This window comes from Coregonus lavaretus (assembly GCF_964263955.1).
Source record: "Coregonus lavaretus genome assembly, chromosome: 17".
Taxonomy (NCBI): domain Eukaryota; kingdom Metazoa; phylum Chordata; class Actinopteri; order Salmoniformes; family Salmonidae; genus Coregonus; species Coregonus lavaretus.
The window spans coordinates 17,939,613-17,949,651 of NC_140004.1; positions in this window are offsets into that span (position 1 = coordinate 17,939,613).

A 10,039-nucleotide genomic window follows, 5' to 3' on the forward strand; every position below is an offset into this window, starting at 1 on the left:
AGCTACTACAGCGACTAAAATGACTGCAACACTTAAGAGTTGCAGTTAGTTTCAGAGTGGGTGGCAAGGAATAAATTAGTCCTAAATATTTCTAAAACTAAAAGCATTGTATTTGGGACAAATCATTCACTAAACCCTAAACCTCAACTAAATATTGTAATAAATCATGTGGAAATTGAGCAAGTTGTGTAACCCTGGATTGTAAACTGTCATGGTCAAAACGTATTGATACAACAGTAGCTAAGATGGGGAGAAGTATGTCCATAATAAAGCGCTGCTCTACCGTCTTAACAGTACTATCAACAAGGCAGGTCCTACAGGCCCTAGTTTTGTCGCACCTGGACTACTGTTCAGTCTTCTGGTCAGGTGCCACTTAGGAAAATTGCAATTGGCTCAGAACAGGGCAGCAGGGCTGGCCCTTGGATGTACACAGAGAGCTAATATTAATAATATGCATGTCAATCTCTCCTGGCTCAAAGTGGAGGAGAGATTGACTTCATCACTACTTGTATTTATGAGAGGTATTGACATGTTGAATGCGCCAAGCTGTCTGTTTGAACTACTGGCGCACAGCTCGGACCCCACAAGAGGTCTCTTCACAGTCCCCAAGTCCAGAACAGACTATGGGAGGCACGCAGTATTACATAGAGCCATGACTACATGGAACTCTATTCCACATCAAGTAACTGATGCAAGCAGTAAAATTAGATTTTTAAAAAACAGATTAAAAAACACCTTATGGAACAGCGGGGACTGTGAAGCAACAAACATAGGCACAGACGCATACACACACGATAACATACGCACTATACACACACGTACACATGGATTTTGTACTGTAGATATGTGGTAGTGGTGGAGTAAGGGCCGGAGGGCACACAGTGTGTTGTGAAATCTGTGAATGTATTGTAATGATAAATGGTATAAACTGCCTTAATTCTGCTGGACCCCAGGAAGAGTAACTGCTGCCTTGGCAGCATGTGATGAGGTGTGAATGACGGAGTCAGGCGCAGGAGGTAAAACACCGAAATCAAGAGTTTATTCAGTGTACAATAATGTAGCGCATATAGCGACAGAACGAAACTAGCACAAGGGAAAATCAACCTTGGCTGCATACAAGTAAAGAGTAGCTCAACCGAGCTACTCACTCTCACAACAAACAATCACTCACAAAAGGACAAGGGGGCAGAGGGAACACTTATACACATGCTAATGAGGGAATGAGTACCAGATGTGTGCGATTGACAAGGCAAGACAAATGGAGTGATGATAAATGGAGCGGTAGTGGCTAGTAAGCCGGTGACGACGAACGCCGAAACCTGCCCGAGCAAGGAGGGGCAGCCTCAGCTGAATTCGTGACACAGCAGCTAATGGGGATCCATAATAAATACAAGCAAGCCAAACCCCCGTGAGTCCAAATGCCCACTTCACATTTCCATATCATAAAACTCATGTAATATACAGTGTCAACGTTTATGATCACTATGTTTGATGTACAGTTAGAAGATGACGTGGGGTTATACCCTGGGTTTTCCTGAACAGAATGAGCGTATGTTTGTTGTATTGTGAAGAAAATCTACTTCTCAGAATTGCCTTGTGAAAGCCTAACATTGTAAAATCGTATTTTATAATTTAGCTAGTCATCCCTGCAAACAATAATGAGTCATTAGGATATCCCCGGGACGTCACTAAATGGTCGCCTAAAGTCGTCAGGACGTTGTGTCATGGTCCCCTGGAGGTTTTGTCTTCTTCCCAGTTTGTCCCGGGGACGTTTTTAGGACATTCTTGGGATGTTGTGTCATCATGGCCCCTGAACATTCTTGGGACGTTGTGTCATGGCCCCCTGGAGGTTTTTGTCTAGTTCCCGGTTTGTCCCAGGGACGTCACCTGATGGTTGCAAAGAAAACGGTCCCCCCTCCCCACCAAAAAAATATCACCCCTCGCTACTGTCGCCTATCAAGGCCCTGATTGGTGAACCACTGATCCAGCTTTTCAACATACATATTTGACACACATGATTGCATTGTGTGTGTTTATTCATACAATAATTATTATTTAATTAAAAATGTCCTCACCTGGGATTTGAACTCACAACGTCTTGGTTCACAGCATTCCGATCTTCCTGCTACACCACCATGTCTGTATCAATAACTGATTTCACCTGTAGGCATATTCCTACACTTTGCACTTCAAAGTAAAACTCTGCTCTGTTTAAAATACACTGAAGAAAAACTATTATATTTATCATAGACATAGTGAATCAGGAGAAACATTAAAAACAGATTAATATGCCCCACCAACATTAGACAACTATGCTGAAAAACCAAACTGAAATTGCTGAAGTAAGTAAATGAAATCAATGAGCGAAGTCAGATGAACAGATAACTAAAATACACTATGTGTGTACTATATGTGGACACCCCTTAAATTTGTGGATTTGGCTATTTCAGCCACACCCGTTGCTGACAGGTGTATAAAAATCGAGCACACCGCCATGCAATCTCCATAGACAAACACTGGCAGTAGAATGGCCTTACTGAAGAGCTCCGTGACTTTCAACGTGGCACCGTCATAGGATGCCATCTTTCCAACAGTTCGTCACATTTCTGCCCTGCTAGAGCTGCCACGGTCAACTGTAAGTGATGTTATTGTGAAGTGGAAACTTCTAGGAGCAACAACGGCTCAGCCACGAAGTGGTAGGACACACAAGCTCACAGAATGGGAACGCCAAGTGCTGAAGCGCGTAAAAATCGTCTGTCCTCGGTTGCAACACTCACTACCAAGTGCCAAACTGCCTCTAGAAGCAACGTCAGCACAATAACTGTTCGTCGGGAGCTTCATGAAATGGGTTTCCGTGGCCGAGCAGCCGCACACAAGCCTAAGATCACCATGCGCAATGCCAAGCGTCGACTGGAGTGGTGTAAAGCTCGCCGCCATTGGACTCTGGAGCAGTGGAAACGCGTTCTCTGGAGTGATGAATCACGCTTCACCATCTGGCAGTCCGCCGGCGAATCTGGGTTTGGCAGATGCCAGGAGAATGCTACCTGCTCGAATGCATAGTGCCAACTGTAAAGTTTGGTGGAGGAGGAATAATGGTCTGGGGCTGTTTTTCATGGTTCGGGCTAGGCCCCTTAGTTCCAGTGAAGAGAAATCTTAACACTACAGCATACAATGACATTCTAGACAATTCTGTGCTTCCAACTTTGTGGCAACAGTTTGGGGAAGATCCTTTCCTGTTTCAGCATGACAATGCCCCCATGCATAAAGCGAGTCCATACAGAAATAGTTTGTCGAGATCGGTGTGGAAGAACTTGACTGTCCTGCACAGACCCCTGACCTCAACCCCATCGAACAAGTTTGGGATGAATTGGAACGCAGACTGCGAGCCAGGCCTAATCGCCCAATATCAGTGCCCGACCTCACTAATGCTCATGGCTGAATGGGAGCGAGTCCCTGCAGCAATGTTCCAACATGTAGTGGAAAGCCTTCCCAGAAGAGTGGAGGCTGACCTAGAGTATGTGGACAACTACAAATACCTAGGTGTCTGGTTAGACTGTAAACTCTCCTTCCAGACTCACATTAAGCATCTCAAATCCAAAGTTAAATCTAGAATCGGCTTCCTATTTCGCAACAAAGCCTCCTTCACTCATGCTGCCAAACATGCCCTCGTAAAACTGACTATCCTACCGATCCTTGACTTCAGCGATGTCATTTACAAAATAGCCTCCAACACCCTACTCAGCAAATTGGATGTAGTCTATCACAGTGCCATCCGTTTTGTCACTAAAGCCCCATATACTACCCACCATTGTGACCTGTACGCTCTTGTTGGCTGGCCCGCACTACATATTCATCGCCAAACCCACTGGCTCCAGGTCATCTATAAATCACTGCTAGGCAAATCCCCGTCTTATCTTAGCTCACTGGTCACCATAGCAACACCCACCCGTAGTCTGCGCTCCAGCAGGTATATCTCACTGGTCATCCCCAAAGCCAACACCTCCTTTGGCCGCCATTCCTTCCAGTTCTCTGCTGCCAATGACTGGAACGAACTGCAAAAATCTCTGAAGCTGGAGACTCTTATCTCCCTCACTAACTTTAAGCATCAGTTGTCAGAGCAGCTTACCGATCACTGCACCTGTACACAGCCCATCTGAAATTAGCCCACCCAACTACCTCCTCTCCATATTGTTATTTATTTTGCTAATTTGCACCCCAGTATCTCTATTTGCACATCATCTTTTGCACATCTATCATTCCAGTGTTAATGCGAAATTGTAACTATTTTGCACTATGGCCTATTTATTGCCTTACCTCCATAACTTACTACATTCGCACACACTGTATATATATTTTCTGTTGTATTTTTGACTTTGTTTTGTTTACCCCATATGTAACTCTGTGTTGTTTTTAATCGCACTGCTTTGCTTTATCTTGGCCAGGTCGCAGTTGTAAATGAGAACTTGTTCTCAACTGGCTTACCTGGTTAAATAAAAGGTGAAATAAAAATTAATTAAAAAAATAGCAAAGGGGGGACCAACTCCATATTAATGCCCATGATTTTGGAATGAGATGTTCAACGAGCAGGTGTCCACATACCTTTGGTCACGCAGTGTAGGAGTGCAGCTTGCACTCTTTTGCTAAGTGCAGAGATGTATTATAGGTAATGAATGTGTAGGGGACTTCTGAAATTCTACAGACTTTGTGGCACAGCACTAAGAAAAGCATACACCAAATCCGAAGGTTGTGAGTTCAAATCCCAGGTGTGGTCATATTGAAAAATCAGTACTATGTAATCATATTGTCGTTGAAAGATTTTTACACTATTTTAGCTGTACAGCGTACCACTTACCTTAAAAACCCCATACCATTTCATTACTTATAATGGTAGAGGAAACCTGGGACCATAACATGACAAAAACGTCCTCGTGACATCCCCGGGACAAACAGTGAACTAGACAAAATCTCCAGGTGACCATAACACAACGTCCCAGGAACGTTCAGGGGACCTTCAGGGAACCATGACATAACATCCCAAGAACGTCCTAAAAACGCCCTCTAGTCGCCCCCAGAGAACGTTCCCTTGGGACCATCACGCAATGTTCTTAGAATGTTCTCAGAACATCAGTGGGATAACGTAGAGTCAAAACCCTTAAGGGACCTAATGGGAACGTCGCCGAATGTCCTCAGAACGTCCCGTTTGCTGGGATGTTGGCAATAGAACCAGCTTTAAAATTATGCCCACCTGACCCAGATTGCGATTTATAAATGGACCGTTTTTGGATTGCGCAAACAGTAACTATGTAAAAGCAGGGATGCAAGGCTGTGTTTAAAAGAAAACTACAAGTGTGCTTGCTTTAGTTCCTCAATGGCACAGCTAGGAGAGCTCAAAAAACGACCTTATAAATTAGTTGAAGACGCTTCTTTGAGTCATAAAAGCGCATTGAAATTACTTAGGAACTGTGCACACTTTGGAGAGGTGTGTGGCCACTTGGAAACACCAATTAGACCTCTCACTGAAACCCTTTAAAATGTTTCGTCTTATGTTGCACCTACCCCCTATTTTCCAAGAATATTCTTATCATATTACTGAATGTATCCAGAGTATTTTCAGATTTCGTTATCAACAAATGTGGCAAAAAGTACAGTAAATGTAAAGATTTTCTATGGGATTAAGGTCTGGAGACTGGCTAGGCTACTCCAGGACCTTAATGTGCTTCTTCTTGAGCCACTCCTTTGTTGCCTTGGTCGTGTGTTTTGGGTCATTGTCATGCTGGAATACCCATCCACTACCCATTTTCAATGACCTGGCTGAGGGAAGGAGGTTCTCACCCAAGATTTGACGGTACATGGCGCCGTCCATCATCCCTTTGATGTGGTGAAGTTGTCCTGTCCCCAAAGCATAATGTTTCCACCTCCATGTTTGACAGTGGGGATGGTGTTCTTGGGGTCATAGGCAGTATTACTCCTCCTCCAAACACGGCGAGTTGAGGCCAAAGAGCTCGATTTTGGTCTCATCTGACCACAACACTTTTACCCAGTTCTCCTCTGAATCATTCAGATGTTCATTGGCAAACTTCAGACGGGCCTGTATATGTGCTTTCTTGAGCAGGGGGACCTTGCGGGCACTGCAGGATTTCAGTCCTTCACGGCGTAGTGTGTTACCAATTGTTTTCTTGGTGACTATGGTCCCAGCTGCCTTGAGATCATTGACAAGATCCTCCCGTGTAGTTCTGGGCTGATTTCTCACCGTTCTCATGATCATTGCAACTCCACGAGGTGAGATCTTGCATGGAGCCCCAGGCCGAGGGAGATTGACAGTTCTTTTTTGTTTCTTCCATTTGCGAATAATCGCACCAACTGTTGTCACCAAGCTGCTTGGCGATGGTCTTGTAGCCCATTCCAGCCTTGTGTAGGTCTACAATCTTGTCCCTGACATCCTTGGAGAGCTCTTTGGTCTTGGCCATGGTGGAGAGTTTGGAATCTGATTGATTGATTGCTTCTGTGGACAGGTGTCTTTTATACAGGTAACAAGCTGAGATTAGGAGCACACTCTTAAAGGGAGTGCTCCTAATCTCAGCTCGTTACCTGTATAAAAGACACCTGGGAGCCAGAAATCTTTCTGATTGAGAGGGGGTCAAATACTTATTTCCCTCATTAAAATGCAAATCAATTTCAAAATTTTTTGACATGCCTTTTTCTGGATTTTTTTTTGTTATTCTGTCTCTCTCTGTTCAAATAAACCTACCATTCAAATTATAGACTGATCATTTCTTTGTCAGTGGGCAAACGTACAAAATCAGCAGGGGATCAAATACTTTTTTCCCCCTCACTGTATCCCGCAAATGTTGATATTTGGTTGTGTTACAACCAAATCAATAATTAAATAAAATTGTATTTGTCACATGCTTTGTAAAACAACAGGTGTAGACTAACAGTGAAATGCGTACTTACGGGCCCTACACTGTAACACATTGCTGTAGTTTTTACAGTAAAAACGCACAGTAATTCCATGTTTTATCCATTAACAATATAATGTTGTAGACTGCAATGCAGCTTGGGTCGCCGAACGATTACAGTTTGTAACAGTGAAATTGTGAATGTTACGCAAACAAAGTACAGGCATGATGATTTCCAGCTAATAACGGTTAGTCCTAGGCCCATTGGATTATGGGATTGCATGGTCTTTTCGGGTGAATTCTTGTACAAGACCGCTACACTGAAGCAGCCATCGGGTGGGTTAAATCATATTTTACATTCAGCCATTCAATGAGAAGACGATTTCTCACTAGGTTACGGCTCCCGACGTAAAATAGCCTACAAAATCACATAGCCTATTGTAAAGAATTGGCCATTTGAGCACATCGAGCTTTCCACATACTCGGGCAGTCTCGTGATGGAAGCGAGCATCTGCAATTGCGGTCAGTAGGCTACATGAAATTTGTTGAATTTTGATAGACAATTTTGCATTGGGAGCCGGTGAATCGGTTTGAAAATGTCAAGTGTCTCTGCGAGCCTTCAGTCTAAAACTGTTATAATTAATAGCCTATTCCATGTTCTGTTTTCCCCAAATATTTTTGTACGTGAGAAAACAGCTATCTGTGCCCTCCCTTAGCTAAATATTGGAACGTTGTTTGAATCAAGATGGAATAGATTCTAGATGCATTTTCGTTATGGCTTAATGGTTCGAATGTGTGATCAATCTGTCTGTCCGTTGGCGAACTAGCTGCATTATAGCGGTCATTTGAGGTGAATTTAGGTTAAGTATTGTGGGGATCTATTTTCTCATAATTGGATCTGGATGTGATGAATAGCTTAGAAGGAATGCATTGGTGATTAAACATAGAAGGTTTGTACTGTACTGATATAAATTGTTTCACATAACAAGCTGTGATTCATGTGAGGAACGTTAGGGGGTAGGATGAGATAAGAACTTGTGTCTCAAAATACTAGACTACACTGCTTCTTTGTGATCTGTGAACCGTCCTTGAACGTAGGTACATAGAGTACAGTGGAACGGTTTCTATGGGTGCTGACTCTACAGGTTGTTGTGATAACAACTTATGCCTGGCAACAGTGTGCAACAGTGGAGCACCAAGAGGCTGGGACCAGCCTGAGCGCCAGCGATAGGTTGGGCAAGTCTAAACCACGCCCAACCTCTACCCTGATAGGCCCAGCAGAGAGCGGGAACTAAAACTGTCAGGGTATTTACGGAAGGATTTGTGATGAGGAAGTCAGTTCTCTGTCTGCCCTGCGTGGTATTTCAGTGAGCCCGTATACGAACCATCATACTTATCATACATACATTTTGCATATAATAAATTTAGCTTGGATTGAATATCTCTTGATTATGTTTTCTCTTATTCCAATACCAGATTTGAATTACGCAATTTCTAACAGTATTCTCAGCCACAAACGTTAGCTTGCTACTCTGATTTTTTTGGGATTTGGATAATATAAATAAGTACAGGCTACTACAGCTTGAACTGAGACAGCTGATTTGTTTAGTTAAAAAAATTTAAAAATCCAGAATCAACCTTACACAGTTGAAATGTTTCAGTGCAAGTCGTGTATGCATGAATCTAATACAGTAGTATCATTCGTACAGCACATGAAACTTCATAGAAATGCACCAAATTGCTCTTTTAATTGTGGTGTGACCAAATGTTCCCGTGCATTCAGGCACTGCCTTTAAGTCTCACTTATACAGAGACCACAAGGGATATCAAAGGTCTGTGAAAAGTGCACAATTTCAACCAGTAGACAAAATGTTGATTTGTCCAATAGACATTTGTCAGTTCAGATGTTTACGTTTGAATTTGTTTCTCATTTGAAGGATCATTTGCAAGAGGGCAGAGAAATTAGTTGCCCTTTTATGGGATGTGAAAAAAACATATGCTGTTAAATCTACATTTGCCTCTCATATATCCAGAACACACAAAAACAGCTCTGTCAAACATGCATATGAGACAGTGTTGGAAACACAAACTGAAAATGTTACTGAGACCTACAGAGAATGACTTTTCCGGGGACCTAGAGGCAGGCGGCCATTTGGACAGTGTTGATTAAGCTCTTTAAAAAAAAATCTTACACCGTTTTATTTAAAGCTTCAGGCAAAGTAATTGTTACCGGTCTCTGTCATTCAGTCTATTATTGAAGAATTTCAAGATATTCATGACCTTGGTCAATCACATCTTCTTTCAAAGCTCAAGGAGAAGTTGGGTGTACTTGGCATTCCTGAGAATGATATAAAAATTGCAATTGAAGCGCTCCAAAAGGAGGATCTTCTCAAGGCCTGTAATGGTTATTTATGGACAGATCAATGTTGGAAGACTATCTTTAAAAACACTTTCAATTATGTTGAACCTGTGCCCTTGTATTTAGGCACTACTGAATCTGGGAAAGAGTATGTCCTTATAAATAAAACACTTGGTGCCCTTTTTGAGTCAGAGACATTCAAGACACAGTATGAGAAAGCACATGCTCACATCTCTGATAAGGAAATCTTTCAAGATATTTGGGATGGACAGAATATTGCAGACAATGCTTTATTTAAAACAGAAGCATCATCTTTAGCCTTAATACTATATCAAGATGCATTTGAGGTTGCAAATCCTTTGGTATCAGGGAAAAATAAACAAAGTGCTTGTTTTCTATCTTACTCTAGGTGACATTTTGCCTTATAACAGGTCAAATATTGATCACATGCAACTAGTCCTTCTGTGCAGAGAGCAAGATTTTAAGCATTTTGGACAGGAATTAGTTCTTAACCCATTGCTAAGAGATCTTAAGGAGCTAGAGGATGGTGGTATTGTTTTAGCAGATGGACGTGTTGAGAGGTGCTTTATGTCCATAGCTGGTGATAATCTGAGATCTCAGTATTGGGGGCTTTGTAGAACATTTCAGCCACAGTACATATTGTTGTCGATATTGTGACATTGACAGCAACATTTGAGTCTAATCCACTGTCAACGGGTTCAACAAGAACTGCCCAGTCCTATAATGAACATGTACAGTACATAGAAGCGAATGACAAAGA